General features: G+C 38.2%; 1 protein-coding gene across 1 annotated transcript in view; it reads right to left on the bottom strand.

Moving 5' to 3' along the window:
• Positions 1-1,101, bottom strand: part of LOC135212780 (SET domain-containing protein SmydA-8-like) — a 38,993-nt gene extending 37,892 nt beyond the window's left edge. Inside the window, 1 exon segment of the mRNA XM_064246552.1 lies at positions 1,080-1,101. The gene's annotated coding sequence lies outside the window, so the exon portion shown is untranslated.
• Positions 1,102-17,343: the final 16,242 nt, after the last annotated feature.

Below are 17,343 nucleotides of genomic sequence, written 5' to 3'. Positions count from 1 at the left end.
TTCTTAGCTCTTTGCCAAGAAAACTCCCTTGATAAAATTATCCGAATAATCACGCCGACTGCTTGACCAGGATTACAGAATTGTGGCTTAATGAGATACAAGTCCTGAGTAATACTCATCATTATATTCTTTAAAGTATTTTTATATCAACGTCACTAACTTTGCCCCACAATTAATTAATTAGAAGTTCTTCGATACTAATGAAACATGTCAAAATAAAGCGCTTAGCTTTCTTTACCATCACAAATACAAAAATAGACAAAATAAACAAAATTTCATGCAGCCCGAAATAGACCAGCTACTAAGTTTCAAGAGCCACAAAATCATTACCAGTTTAAATATGTTCAAGCTTATTTTTTACCCAATTTCTGTCATCTCTAAAACCTAGCACTTGCTTAACTCAAGATTTCTCTGAACACTAAATGAATGTCTGAGGACTGAAACCGTAAAAGGGTCCTTTGGGTCTCTACGCAATTAATTAATCGTCAGAAATGTTTAGAAAATTCGGGTTGGAAAGAATCCTGGGGCATATAACTATTTTCGTGCACCTGATTCTAGCTAACCCCTTCTTTGCCACTATCATTATCATTTACGGTTCTTTACCAATAGCATTATCAATTTCGGTTCTTTACTTATACATTAGCATTTACGGGTCTTTACCAATATCATTGTATCAATTACGGTTCTTTACCAATATCATTATCAATTATGGTTCTTTACCAATATCATTTACAGTTCTTTACCAGTATCATTAGCATTTACAATGACACCTGACAAGTTTTGCCATTTAGAATGTCGGGAAGGGCAGGAGCTCTAAACCGTATTTTTCAGGACCGCTGATGATCAAACGAAAACGTTGGTCCCCAAAAACCTCTGTATACCAATTTCACAGTGATTAAATATTCACAGGCAACGAATCTTACGAAGCAATAATTATGAAGTCCACCTGAATGAATCACTTTGGGACACCGTCACCAGGTTTCCACCAACCAGTCAACTGTTCTTTCCACCAAGCAACACTTGTCATCGTCCTGTGTGAACTGCAAAGTTATCCTTCGCATTCCGTTATAAACACCAACCGAGTCTTCGGGTGCCTTCGAGACACAGTACTACTTTCGACAACGTTTCCCACCAACAGACAGCACAGCTTCCGTGTGGAGAGGAAACTGCCTCCCAAAATAGCCGAACATGATGCCAATCTTTGAGGGTCTTCGGCTTCCTTCGCCACTTCTACACAACTTGAATAAACACAGACAACACAGAGGCCAACGGTAAGTCTAACCTAGATCACAGAGCCACTCACAGGACGTCAAATAAACGCACGAGATGAGGGACTCTTACCACGACGTGTAGTAGCCTAGGACACTAGAAGCAGCATGCCTTTACCTGGCACCAGGTACTACAGCTGTGTGCCACGAGTGAGTGCCAGAGGGGAACGATGGCCGAGGGGAGACCTCCGGGCAGGGAGAGGGTTTAACACACAGAGGGGAAGTGGGGGTGGGGAGAAAGCGTCTGGCACCAGATTAGAGCATAATTGCAGGGGGAGAAATTTGTTGTCCTGCCCGTCTACGTGATCATCTCCACGAAGTTTTGATAGGACTAATAACTGCCGATATACATATTCAACTTATTTATAATTAGAAATATTTTGTTCTTTGTAAATTCAGGATGAAGGGTCCCACATTATGTATTTTATGAAGAATCATTTCATCGATTTAATTCATTTTATTTCATCATCTTCATGATGTCTTTCATGTCATGTCAAATCACGTTCTCAATGTCCTTTTTTACTTCACTAGTGAAGAGAGAGGGGCATCGTTCCACGACTTCAAAGATGCTAAGGATTTCATTATTGGTTTCTCCCACTAAGGCATTTCCGCTCCGTGGCTAAGGACCGCAGCTATGTCTGCAACATTTCACAATCTAGATGGAGCTGCGACAGTTCCACTGTAGAGCTCGAGGGACATTACGATGTTAAAGAATCAAAGTGTCTTTATCAGTCATAATTTCATTCAAGCTTTGTCACTTTATTTCAAACCCCGTAGAAGTGTAGTGCCGTCAGTGGACCTCATGCGGTGCACTGTAGGCATCACTTAAGGTTCTAAGCAGCGTGCCTTCGGCCCCTGGCTGCAACCACTTTCGTGCCTTTTACTGTATGTCAAGATTTTAGTCTTACGAGAAATTAATAAGTTACCAATGGCTCTTGATGGGCCATTTACATAGGTTCAATCGGATGTCAATTAGAATGTAAAATATATTTTAACCATTATATTTCAGCAAATATACCCCTTACAATAATATATACAAGATATGTCATAAAGTCAATATATGAACTAAACAAGGATCACAGCATTATAAGAAAATGTACAAGTCAGATGTAGGGGACCAATATCCTTACAGTAATTATGCAAGAGAGAGGGATTCTGTAAATACATTAACACTGCATCAGAACCCCTATCATTAACTTATAGATTTATATAATTATATAATAACAGACTAGACAATTTTAACAAAACACAATAGAAGCTTACAAGTCGGTCAGTGGAGGGCTGCTTTGGTAGTTATCTGTCATGATTTCACAGATTCACTCTATAAGAACACCAACTACCCAAGGATACAAAACTGGAAGTTAAACTGACACCTTCCAACAACGCCATCTACTGCCTAGTTTGTTCAAGGCTTCTTAAGACCATACTTCGACACTGTACCTCCTTTCATACTCTCTTTCTTCACTTCATCTCACTTTCCACCCTCTCCTACCACTTGATTCGTGGTGCAACTACGAGGTTTTCCTCCTGTTACACCTTTCAAACCTCTTACTGTAATTTCCATTTCAGCGCTGAATGACCTCATAGGTCCCAGTGCTTGGCCTTTGGCCTAAATTCTGTATTCAACTCAACTTTATTTCAGGAACTCTTCATTATATAACTCAGCACTTGCTCCGGACATCAACTAGCAAGAAATGTCATATCGATTTGTCTGTGTTAAACTGGCGTCACAATAGCAAAGGAATAGCAAAGACTGTCAGTCAGTTGTAAGAACAGAAAACCAAGACGCCAAAAATATTGCAAGATTGAGTTTCTAATCTATTGCATAACAGTTCTTGAAAAATAAGTAACGACCGTACCAGTATAGAGGCTTGCCTATATTCATAAACACAGATGCTGAAGCGTTTCAGAGACGAACTGATTTTATCACTAAACTTGGCTATATGCTCACTACTCAGGCCTTTCCTGGTTGACTATTCCGAAGCAATATGGAAAATTTTGAGTCGAGTTGTCTCTTTGGCATCATAGATGCTTGCTGTAGCCAAAGGAAAATTTGGTTGTAGCTACAGAAGCCAAATTGGTCATGGTACAAGCACTGTAACCTTCAGTTTCGAATAACTTTGGATCAGCTACTTTACTTCTCCTCTGAACTTCATAGAATATTAAATTTTTACACTATTTGTCGCGAGTTTCATCACTGATACAAGACCTTGCTGAGGTAAAGGCTGTTCTTAACCGTTTAAATGAGTTTTGGTTGTTGGTTCTAACTCAGAATAACCAGAGAAAGGCACCAAAGCTTTTACTCGTTAATTAATATCCCAAAGAGAGCTGTGGGAATTGCTAACATTTTACTTGTAAATTTATTTCGAAACGTTGCGTGCCTTTGAATGTTGTGGTCTCTGAAAATGCGACGGTTTGTAGTAATGATGCTGATATTAACAAAATAATTGCGTCCACTTATGCCATTGTACTGACAAAATCGCGACGTTATTAAATAGCGAGTTATGTCCCGCAATATGTTAGTTAGAATATACATGTACACTTTATTGACAAAATATTCTTAGCCTATGTACTCGAAGCCTATAAGTTTGAACTCTCTGATGCCTAGTTTTTCCCAAAAATTTGAGGGAGCACAAAGGTTATTTGGCTATTCTGCATATCTCAAAAGAAAATAGAAATATACCCAGAGGGCCTAGTTAATGCAACAATGATTTTTTTCTCCTGCTTTCAGTATGCTACTATTTCGTGGTACACTAATGAGGTGACCTGCTTACTAAACAAAGGCGACCAAGAACCTAACTGAGGCGGCTCTGGGAATCGAGAGAAAATGTATCTAACGGCGCCGGAATGAAAAACAAAGAGGGAGAGAGACAAAAAAATTACACTAATTGAAACAATGAAACGCAAAATATATTCACTCATATAAACATCGATAAATATCAGAAAAAACCTAGTAGTTGTTTTGTTTGTTTGTATGGTGTTTTTACGTTGCATGGAGCCAGTGGTTATTCAGCAACGGGACCAACGGCTTTACGTGACTTCCGAACCACGTCGAGAGTGAACTTCTATCACCAGAAATACAAATCTCTCACTCCTCAATGGAATGGCCGAGAATCGAACCCGCGACCACCGGGGTGGGACGCTAATACCATACCAACCACGCCGCTGAGGCGAAACTGATTCCATCAGGAAGGGGGAAAGAACATAACTCGCTGCCATTACCTACATGATGTTCATTCTTAATTGATTGAACAAAAGTCCCTTGTAAATTACAAAAACTTTGACGGTCTGAGGTCATTACTGCCGGTTTAAATAAGCCTTGCTTTTAAGAGATTCTGTGGAATCCTGCAACGATAATTTTTTTTAAAAAATGCCATTTTTCTGTTAGAAGCCCATCCAGCTACAATACAAGCAGCTTTGTTTCCATAAAATTATCAGCTGTAATTTTTTTTTTGGCGACAAATTAATGTGTGATGGAGGTAGAAAGCTAAAACAATATTCATTTATAAGAATGTTGCGAAGAAATGAAATAGTATTGATGTAGATGATATACCTTTCTAGGCGAAAACAGATGTCTTATTAGCGTTTAACTAGGCTCTAAATTTAGACCAATACCAAAATTGGAAGAAATAATAAAATTACCACTAACAAATTGGAATTACAGAATAGATATTGTATATAAACTCTCACATTTTTCATATAAATATTGGATAGTCTATCTTATGGAAAATTACACTAATTAAAACTATTATAAAATCAAAATTCCAAAACTTTAGACGTACCCTCCCTTGGTTCGAATAATAAAATTTGGGATATTCCGAGTAAGTACTGCATGTGATATTGTCTATTTAAGGCCAACAGTAATTTTAGCTTTATATATAAAAATTCAATGGGCAAATTTCAATCTCAGAATCCAGTAACAGCTTTTGAGAGGTGCAATAATAATTACGAAGACATTAATAAATTCTTCGTAGACAAAGATATACAAAGTGCTACCTGCTTCATATACTTTGTTGTTAGCGACTTAGGATAGCTCGCTACAATTATACTTCATGGTTAATACGAGTAGATCAATTCATGGATGGGACAAGAACTGTGCAAATACAGACACGCACCTCTGGTACATTTTGTTTGTCTTTAGTTATGCTTTTTTTCATCGTCTTTTGGTTACCCTTTTACTATTCTGTACTTCCTATAATTTCTGTAAAAAGACGTGTAGGACTATACGATGTGCGTCTGTGGTTTTACAAATGTTGAAATATATTTTAAATGAACAAGTCCGGTGTACAAGCATCGCTTGTGGCTCGTTTGTTTTGGTGCTCAAGAGTTTTTGCTCAGTTATTTATGTTATTAACTTTTAGCTTACTCGGGGAGTAAGCCTATAATTACTTTGTTATTGATGTGGTTGTTCTTGTTGGAGGGGTAGGAAAAAGCCAATGGAAAAACTAAGAGGTCTGAAAAAGATGTTTTGCCTTTAGTTAAAGATAGAGGAATTTAATGAGCACTGCACAGCTAATTCACCATCATCTTTAATCAACATTCATCACTGGTGAATACCTGTAAGATTTAACATTATTATTATTATTACAGATAATGCTATTAATTCTATTGTTTATTTAATCTTAACAAATGTATATTTTGTCACAAAAATATGTTTGTTTGTATGGTGTTTTGACGTTGCATGGAACCAGTGGTTATTCAGCAACGGGACCATTGGCTTTACGTGGCTTCCGAACCACGTCGAGAGTGAGCTTCCATCACCAGAAATATACATCTCACACACCTCAATGGAATGCCCGAGAATCGAACTCGCGGCCACCAAGGTGCTACGCCAACACCATACTGACCACACCACAGAGGCGCTTGTCACAAAAATATGAAAATACAGTAATTAGTGAACATTACTATGGAAAAATCTACGAAGTAGTGAATTTTCCAGGATATATTTAAAGATATGTTCCATACAAAAATCTGCAATCAACAAGGCGCAAATACTGAGCCGTGAATAAGTGGGGGTCAACTGTATATATATATGTGTATGTATGTGTGTATATATATATATATATATATATATATATATATATATATATATATATATATATATATATATATATATATAAGTGTAAAAGGCCCATTAAAACTGGTTTAATGCTAAGGACTATATTTCAGTTGACTAACTTCCACCCTTCCCTTGATAAGGGTGGAAGGCGATCCACCAAAATACGATTAGTCTTTAGCTGTAAACCAGTGTTTTAATGGGTCTTTTATACTTGAGACATATCCTGTTTTAACAAAAGAATTTATATATATATATATATATATATATATATATATATATATATATATATATATATATATATATATCTATATATATATATATATATATATATATTTTTTATATATATATATTATATATTATATAATATATCTATTGTTTATAATATATTTATATAACATTTTTATATAGATATTATATATGTATAATATATATAAATATATATATAATTATATACTATATATATATATATATATATATATATAATATATATATATATATATATATATATACTGCTAACAGTTAGACAGACGGCAACGGGTGATCCGGGTCAGACATGACCCCTCCAATGCACACACCAACCTGTCTGCAGCTATGCTCTACTCCACAGATTTTGAGAGATCAGGATTACGCAGGGTGGTATGACGAAGGTAAAATTATACACATGAAAGAGGAGGTTTGTATGGCGGGAAAAATGCACACTATGAATTTGGTAATAGTTCTGACACGAATACGAACCTACACTTCATACATGAAGCCTCATTCAGAGGCAGGAGATCGATCTCTGATAAGGCTGTCAGGTGGGCATCTTCTTCCTTACAGGGTACCCGCACCTATTGCTGTCAAGGATCTCGTCCTGTACTTACAGACCTTCAGGTCACCATCATGAAGAATGTGAGGAAATGTCATTTAAGCACTCACCAGTCCCCAAACGACAAAACTGAGGTCCTCCTCCATGAGGGCTCATGCTCATATATCACATGTTGGGCCCAAGATGAAGGTGTCCAAGGACATGTGTTTTTTGTTTTGTTTGTATGGTGTTTTTACGTTGTATGGAACCAGTGGTTATTCAGCAAAGGGACCAACGGCTTTACGTGACTTCCGAACCAAGTCGAGAGTGAACTTCTATCACCAGAAATACCCATCTCTCACTCCTCAATGGAATGGCCGAGAATCGAACCCACGACCACCAAGGTGGGACGCTAATACCATAGCAACCACGCCGCTGAGGCAGTATATAGGGACATGTGTGACAGGTCCTAGAAATAAAAAGAAGTCAAGTCTCTTCCATATCCCTTCTCTCAGAGCCTGCAGAGCACAGTGGTTCTTCTTAAATGCTACTGAGGGTCCTGTCCCCCAAACGTTATGAGCCTTTATTGAAACTGGGGGCTGGTCACCATCTGGACAGATCTGGTATACCCTGATGATGACTTCCTTCAGCAATAAGATGGTATTTTTTGATATCTCACTTTTTTCGCAGTCTATAATGATAGTCTCCTACAGGCTGGCCTGCAGGGTCCCTATACACTCCAGATAGGTTCTCCAGGATCTAACTGAGTACAACTGCAGTCTTTTAAAGAGGGGACAGAAAGCCTTTTGAGTTGCTGGGCTGGGGTCAAAGGTTCTTGGCCTTTTCCATGAATTCTGGTACCAAAGTTCTCCAGAGGGACGACATCCCCTGGGTGTGTAAGATATGTATGAGAGGGTTTGGAGTTCCCCTACTCTTTTGGTTGAGGCGAAGGCCAGGAGGAACGCCATCTTGAGGGTCAGGTCACAGTGCAATGCCTTCTCAGGGGGCTCATATGAAATCAGATCCCACTCAAGGGGCTTCATGCTTGTGGGGCACGCTTCTTTTCAAAAGGTCTATGCCCCGAGGTCTGACGCTTCAGCAAGGGCAGCTACATACCTCTTGAACTCAGTCAGGGAAATGACCTTCTATTGACATAGGAAGATGAAAAAGCCGAGCTTTTCCTTTACAGTTAGTCTTGAGCAGATCAAGTTCTTTCCCACATCTTTGATGATAGAAGACTTGCCATTTTCTCTGATACACTCTGACAGACGATGGTCTGAGGCGGTTGGAGATGGCACTTGCAACTCTCAAAAAGCTTTCTTCTTGCATAGCTTCTCAATTGACTCCAACCATGAAGTCAAGAGAGTGAGTTACCACCTGCTGTGCTCTTGCCTCAATCACGTGGGAGTGGGGGAAAGGTCCTTTGGAATTCCCACTAAAAGGAGTTGGAGATCTGTGCACCACTTTGTTTTGGGGGAATCTCGGAGCCTTAGGATACAAAGGCCGATTACCTTCTGTAGTTGGCACAAGGGGAGGTGCATATGTCCATATTGTCTTAGGTGCTGTATGGCATCTTACAGAGATGGCCCCTTTGGATGGGGACTGGAGAACAACAGTAACAGTTAATTGTTCCCTGCTGTGGCAAAGAGGACTAACATCTGTCCCTCCCAGCCTCCTCAATTTATTTGTGGTGCCGTGTTCCAGGGACCATTCTGAACCTCCTATTTGTTCTGCTCTACTTAAGCAGTCTGCTATGAGGGGCCAACTCTCCTTCATCCAAAGTGAATCATTTATGTGAACTTGCAAGTGATTAGACTTAACAGACCTATTTATGTTGTGGCGGGATCACAAGCTAGAAAAAAAAAGTGGCAAAACCCTCCCCACATTAACCTAATCGATCCAGCTGCCAAACCCACCCTCAGTCACACTTTCTTCTTTACACAACAAAATACAGCAGGACAATTGACCTACACCTATACAAAAACAAAACAAAAAAACAAAACACAAAACAAACACTCTCAAAACACATGTACCTACTTACCAATCAATCCAGATATTCCAGGGCTATCCTGTGCTGTCCACTGGTCGAGGTCACAGAGATATAAACAACCACAAGCCAAAACCAAGAGCCACAACCCAACAACACAACAACAACGACAACCAAGGACCATAACTCAACACAACACCCAAGGACCACAACCCCACAACTCAACAACAAACAAGGAACACAACCACAACTCAACAACACAACAAACCAACAAGGAACACAACAACAACAACAACCAAGGAATGCAACCACAACAAAAGACCACTGCACAACCAATCACTAACACAAAAACAACAACACAAAATAAATGGCAACACACACACCCACTAACAACACCAAGAAATCAAACAACAACAAAGACAACAGCACAGGCACAACAACTCTAAGCAAACAACACTAACTCAACAATAACCAAGAACAAATCAACAAAACACAACTTACCTGACCAGACCAAAATGCCTCCACCACACTGCTGCTGCTGCTGCTGCTAACACTGCTGGCTGTCTGTCACAGGCTCTAACCCAAGACTGACTGAAAACTCACTCAAAACACAGCACTCTAACAATCAACAGCACCAGCAGACAGCCAAGAACCCACCAACAACCAATTCAGTCATTAACTATCCATACAGCAATTACACCCTCTCTCTCTCACACACACACGTTGTCAAATGGAACTCCATCACTCCTCCATAATGTGAACTTACCAGTGATTAAACCTTGCAGACCCAGAGGAAATGAATAGCATTAGTTCATACCAGAAAAATGGCAGGTTTGCTATTCCGTCCTTGGCAAACACAAACACCTCTCCTCAAAATTTAATACCTTTCTAGGAGAATTTCTTGTAAAGGTGTGGCATTGACTGATGCACCTGATGTCTCTTAGCACATAAATCATCACTCCCTGTACATATAAAGAAAATCCTAGTTGGATTTCCTCATAGTAGTCATTACCTGACCGAGGGATATCTCTCACATAAAAGGATTCAAACGCTATTGCAAATTCTAGTCAAACTTCCTTAAAAAACTTAGGTGATGGTGCCTACAAAAAGAGGTTTAATACATGTCAAAGAAAATTCTGGTCAAATTCATCACACATACTCATTAACTTGATGGTTTCAGACTCCAAAACCCCAAAAAAAGGCAAACTTCTTAATGCACAAAGTAAAAAAACTGTAAAAGGGAACACTCAAGGTTCTCCCTCTAAGTTCAGTTCTGACCCCAGGGTCTCTTCTCCAAGAGGGCGGGCTCCAACTTATGAAACTCCCCAACTCTGTTCTAATGCAAACCTCTTCCTCGACAATCCGTTTTATTTCAGTGTCCCCCATTCCCACTTCTCATATGACCTCTCCCTCAGGAGGAAGGAGGGATACCCCTATTGACGCTGCTTCTGCAAGTTGTAATCTATTACGGCAGATCAACACCCAGTTGACAAAAAGAATGGAAGGGGGAGAGCTTAAAACTCTGGGTGGTGTCGAGATTGAGTGCAAAAAGTCCCACTCAGCTTTCTCTCTCACCTCTGAAACTTGGCTGAGAGAGAGAGAGAGACTCCAACCACTTCATATGCCTAGACTGCTCTACCTATTCCCCCTGCATATCGAAAATAGGGGAACTTTGGGGTGTGAGGAATTGCCCAAGGGAAAACTCACAAAGGTCACCATATTGGATTCTTGAACCTTCCCAAAGACACTAGATTCCCTCCATCGTGACACTGAGGGCCATGGAGAAGGGCTAAGAGTCAATTCCCAATAGGGACCGACTTTCTACTGCCTCTCTTTTCGAAGAGAGACCATTAGGGTAAGCCATCCCACACATTCATCATCTTTGCTTTCTCATTCCAGTCATACTACAACACGTAGATTGTGGGTCCATGTCAATTGGGAATGGGAGGTTTCAGGTTCTCTCCCATTGCTGTCAAAGGACGCAATAAAAAATCAAGGGAAAACAAAAACACCTGGGTACCAAGTGGTACCCTGAGAGAGAACAAACGGGTACCTGACACAATTCTAAAAAAAAATAAAAATAAAAAATAAATAAATAAACATAAATGCCATACTATAACTTGCTACACACAAAGGAGGATGCCAAGTGATTTGTGCTCCTCAGCCCCAGTGTGCTCCCTTTTTCCTGAGAGAACAGAGGGAGGGGTGGGGGGAAAGTAACGTATGAAAAATAAACTATGATGTTGAAGGGAGAAATACTACAGAGGCCACAAACTGATGCCATAAGGGTGAAGGGCCCATATGGCTGCCTCCCCCCCTCTCAAAGACAAGATGCAGCAAAAACAGGAGACAATTCAGTGAGCATGCGAAGGTGGACGTGGGTGCAAGCTCAACGGAAAGGTCAGAGCCAACTCTGGTCACTGGCAACTTTCAACCTAACTGTTGGTATTTTTTTAGTGATTCAATCACAGTCAAAGTGTGTTAAAAGCTAGTACTGTTCCATATAAGAGAGCATAGGCTCATATTCACGTTGGAACACTTATAAAACCACAAACGATACATGCATCAGTGATGGTTGTGTACCCATAAAAATATAATTTAAACATTATATTACATCCTATGTGTACATCATGTATTGTTTATGGCTTGAATGTTTTAGTGGTTATAATTTTTGTTGCTATTTGTTTGAATAATAATGTCTTTGATTTACCTTTACCTTAATAAAATTATTTGCCTTACTTCCTTACATTTCACAATATATATATATATATATATATATATATATATATATATATATATATATATATATATATATATATATATAATGCTTATATTCCCTCTTACACATGATTTTACATATCAAACACTACAGGAAACATTGTTGTAGATCCTGACTGATGTCGGCTGTATTGCTAAGCCATCCTCAGAGGTCTCTTCTATGTGGTGTTTGAGATACGTATGTAGTACATACATACATATACTACGTATATATATGTACATATATATATACAGGCAGTCCCCAGGTTACAACATATTTGGCTTACGACGTTCCGAGGTTAAGGAGCTTTTTAATTATATTCATCAGAAATTATTTCCAGGGTTACGACGCCTACAATGCTGATCTGGCATTAGAAATATGACACCAAAACTGCAAAATAATCAATATTTGAAGGTTTTTTGATGAAAAATGCAATAAGAATGCATTTTACAGTTTTGAATGCACCCAAAGCATTAAAAGTAAGGTTTTCTTAGGATTTTTGATGAAGTTCCGGCTTACAACACGTCGTAACCCGGTGACTGCCAGTATATATGTATATACATGTGTATATATATATATATATATATATATATATATATATATATATATATATATATATATATATATATATATATATATAATATATACAGTGGTACATCGAGATACGAAATTAATCCGTTCCGAGGCGGCTTTCGTATCATGAGCTTTTCGTATCTTGAACCGCATTTTACATGTAAAATGGCTAATTCGTTCCAAGCCCTACAAAAACACCCCTGTAAATTTCATAATAAAGCTAAATTGACCAATAAACAATGAAATACTACAACAATTTGGACCATTCAATACCTAACTTAATACGTACTAGTACTAATATGTACGTACCTGTAAATAAAGTGTATTAGTGTACATGGTATACAAGAAATACTGTACGTACATACGTACGTATGCAGTAAAATGTGGAACCTTACGTTTCGAGTGAGGCTTTCTCTGAAAGTGGCTACAGAGGAGGACAGACGGCAGAAACTTCTTATAGTACGTACACTCAACTTTAAGAAACAAATTAAAAAATGTCAGGAAACATAAACTATACTTTACGAAACACATTAACAAAACTGTAACACTTAACTTTACAAAAAACTTGAATTAAAAAAAAAAAAAAAAAAATTTATTTTTACATTTTTTTTTTTTTTTAAATTTCAATTTCTTCACCACTTTCAACTTTGGTTTTTTGTATCACTTGTATCTTCCTTTTTGCTTACTCCTACTAAAGGCCTCTTTAAAAAATAACTACCCAAGGAAGATTGCTTCTGCCTACTTTTCACAATGTTCCTAAAATGACTCGGGCAAACGTCATCGAACTGCAAAAGCATACGACCTGTGTAAGCCTTTATGGGGTGTCTCTTTTCTACAAATGATTGCACCTTATGAAAAGCAGCTAGAGCATCCTTAATTTCTGCCGTTGTCATAGGGTCGTCCTCCTCCTCGCCGCTGCTAGAGAACTCTTCTTGAACGACGTTATGTTGCATGGCCTCCAACTCCTTCCGGTCATCCTTCGTAAGCTCCTCTTGGTGCTCTCCTCGAGAAGGTCATTGATGTCGTCCTCGTCGACGACCAGCCCCATGGACTTGCCGAGTGCAACGATCTCGTCAGATCTGGTTGCAAAACATTTTCAGGATCATCAACTCTTCCTGAATCTGCAGCATCAGCTTCGCCCACGTCGAATCCCTCGAAGTCTCCGGCGGATACGGCATCAGGCCAGTTTACTCCACGAAAAATTCAAGGTTCGCCTCGAAACCTCCTGACAAGCTTGATCGATGAGTCGGATGCATATCAACATCGAAATGCTCCTTCCAATATTAACGCAAAGTGAGGTTTGTGGTATCGGTGATGTCGAAACATCTCTTGAAAAGAAGTTTTGTATAAAGCTTCTTGAAGTTCGATATCACTTGCTGGTCCATGGGCTGGAGGAGAGGGGTGGTGTTAGGCGGAAGATAAAGAACCTTGATAAACGAATACTCCGCTAGGATATCTTCCTCGAGGCCAGGAGGGTGAGCAGGGGTATTGTCCAACAACAGCAGACTTTTCAGAGGGAGGCGCTTCTCTTCAAAGAATTTCTTCACTGTCTGGCCGAAACACAGATTTACCCACTCCGTGAACAAGTCTCATTACCCAGGCTTTCACATTAGCCCTCCACATCACCGGAAGCTTCTCCTTTAGCACTTTATGGCGTTCGAACAAAGTGCAAGTGTAAGCCTGTCTTTCATAGGCTTATGCCCGGGTAGCTTCTTCTCTTCATGCGTGATGTACGTCTGACGGGGCATTTTTTTCCAAAAAAGTCCAGTCTCATCACAGTTGAAGACTTGCTGAGAACTGTAGCCTTCCTTGATTGTCATTCGTTGAACGTCTTAATAAAGGCTTCAGCCGCTTTCGTGTCTGAGCTGGCCGCCTTCCCATGCCGCACCACCGAATGGATGGCAGTCCGTTTATGGAATTTTTTGAACTACCCATGAGAAGCCTTGAACTCCGGGGTTGGCGTCGATGTCCCTTCTCCTCCGTCGTCTTCGGCCTGGGCAATCAAATCGACGAAAATAGCGCTGGCCTTGTGGCAGATTGCCGTCTCGGTATATCTAGACAAGAAGCAGCCTCTCTATCTCATCGTGCACATGCTCCTCTTGCTAGACAAAATAGTCACGCCCTTGGAAGGTGTAGCTGCTTTGATGGCTTCCTTCTGCTTAAGGATGGTGCCTATTGTCGACGGATTTCGGCCATATTCCTTGACGATCACACTCAATCGCATGCCAGCTTCATATTTCTTGATAATCTCCATTTTTGTCTCCAAAAAAGCATCCTCTTCTTTCCTACTTCAACTTTCTTGGGACCCATGACTACGTATATACTGTACGTAATAAAGTTATGTAGTACGTATATGTATGAAGTAAAGTTCTCACACAACACAATAAAGTAGTACTACAACGAAATCACCAACGAAATTACGTTAATAAACGAAATTGTATACTAGAATGAACGAATTCTGCGTGCTTACAATACCGATGATGCTGCCAAGTGGCCGAAATAGCACGCCGCTACGTAGATGCATGATGGGATCATGGGAGAGATGCTGACCAATAGGAGAGTAGGATCTTATGGCAGTGACTAGCATCAGCAACCAATGGGAGAGTGGGAGGATGGTGGCGTGTCTACTAAGTTGGCGGCGCGCGACTTTTAAAATTGTTACCGTTAGTCTCGGCGAATCTCAGGACTTTACAGCAACCACCTTTCGTAACTTGAACAATTTTCATATGTAGAGCAAAAGAAAAAATCTTTGTATTAGCTTTCATATGTCGAGTTTTTCGTAAGTTGAGCCTTTCGTATGTCGAGGTACCACTGTGTATATATATATATATATATATATAAATAAATTTATAATATATATTCTATATTAAGGATAAATCAGTTAATATTGAAAGAGGTGTCATAGCAAAATTTAATATAATAAATGAAGAAAATAAACATTACAAACGAACAAAAAAGATACAGATACAAGCCACTGACAATGCATGCAACCCTGGACTTTGGACATAGTTATTTTTATTGTGCACAAAATTAGTAGCAGCACAGTAAATTTACCAAGTCTTTCATGTGCACACAAATGACAGGCTCACAACTAAACCTTTATTGAAAGAAATAGTTGGTTTTCTCCCCTTTTTTCTATCACTGAAAGTTTGTTTGTATGGTGTTTTTACATTGCATGGAACCAGTGGTTATTCAGCAATGGGACCAACGGCTTTACGTGACTTTCGAACCATGTTGAGTGAACTTCTATCACCAGAAATACACATTTCTAACACCTCAATGGAATGCTCGAGAATCGAACTCGCGGCCACCTAGGTAGCAGGTCAAGACCATACCAATCACGCCACTGAGGCACTGATAACCAAATCTGGAAGGTTCATTTTCTTGCGAAAACTCTACCCCACAGCAAAATTTGGACAAGCTAAAGACCTTTGATACATGGTGGTTTACCCTTATAAACTACAGCATGGGTGCGTCTTGCTTTCCTACTTTATATAATGCAGGTCTAAGCACATTCCTAACTCCTTAGGTTTTTTTGCAGCCTGTGATTATACACCCATCATTCTGCCAAATCTTAAGCCATAATTTTTCCTTCACATATTAATACGTACTATACCAATATCAGCAAGCAGATCTTGGAGTTTAAAGGCATTTCTTACAATATGGATAAATGCCATTAGATGATACACTGATTAAAGGAAAACTTTATGATGGACATCTCACTTTGGGCAAATTAAGAGTACAGGTTATCCCAAATCTTAAATTTGTGATAAAACTTTTACAGTTCTCACATTTAGGTATATAATTTTACCTTCTCCAACCAAATAACTGAAATTCTTGGTATATCATTTTATCTTGTCTAAAAGACTTCAAGGCAAAATCAAAAACCTCAAGTATAATTTATATATATCTATTTCAGATAACTCTATGACACTTTTTGTGTTATGGATAAAATCATTTTTAACATCTTTCTGGAGATTTATTATGCACTTCTGTACATACATTCATTAACTGTCTATTAATTAATTTCAATTCTAGTACTATCTATTCCTGACAATATTTAGACTTTTCAGTACAGATCACTTATGACCAGAAGAACCTACTACATGCAGCAAAACTAATTAAAGTTTTCACTGACTAATGTATTTTGGTATTACCAGGCCTAGTGTTAATTCAATTCTTTATATTTAATAATTGCACAGGATTACATGAATTAATTATAATGCACAATTCAAAAAGAATACACCATTAACATCAGTTCAGAAATGTGACTTCAGGAACTGGATTTATGCCCATAAGTATATGGGTTGTGACAAGTCATCTGCTATAAAATGGCAGAAAAACAAAAACTATAAAAAAATTAAATACATAAAGGATAAGTGAAAAATTTGATAAATTAGATTCTTTAATCACATGAAAATATAATTTCATCCATATTCATTCAGTCAGTCACCACAGTCATACAATAGGTAGCTTTAATAGTGAAAATGGCAGCTATCTAACTTATCTCAATGTACCTACCAAGTTAATATTCTGCCAAACTAAATGCAAATGTAAATATAAATGCAGCTTACTACTGATTATCATTGTGCTTATTACGGGGATAAATACTCCACAAAGTTTCAGTATTCACTGTAGCAAAAAGAAAATATAAGGTACATTATATATATATATATATATTATATATATATATATATATATATATATATATATATATATATGTATATGTATATGTATATATATATATATATATATACTATATATATATATATATATATGTATATGTATATATATATAGTATATATATATATATATATATAATATATATATATATATATATATATATATATATATATATATATCATATATATATATATATATATATATATACATTTATATATATATAATGTG

This window comes from Macrobrachium nipponense, chromosome 41, assembly GCF_015104395.2.
Source record: "Macrobrachium nipponense isolate FS-2020 chromosome 41, ASM1510439v2, whole genome shotgun sequence".
NCBI classification, from domain to species: Eukaryota; Metazoa; Arthropoda; class Malacostraca; order Decapoda; family Palaemonidae; genus Macrobrachium; species Macrobrachium nipponense.
Note: the sequence above shows the minus strand (reverse complement) of the source record. Positions and strands in the feature narration are given on the sequence as shown.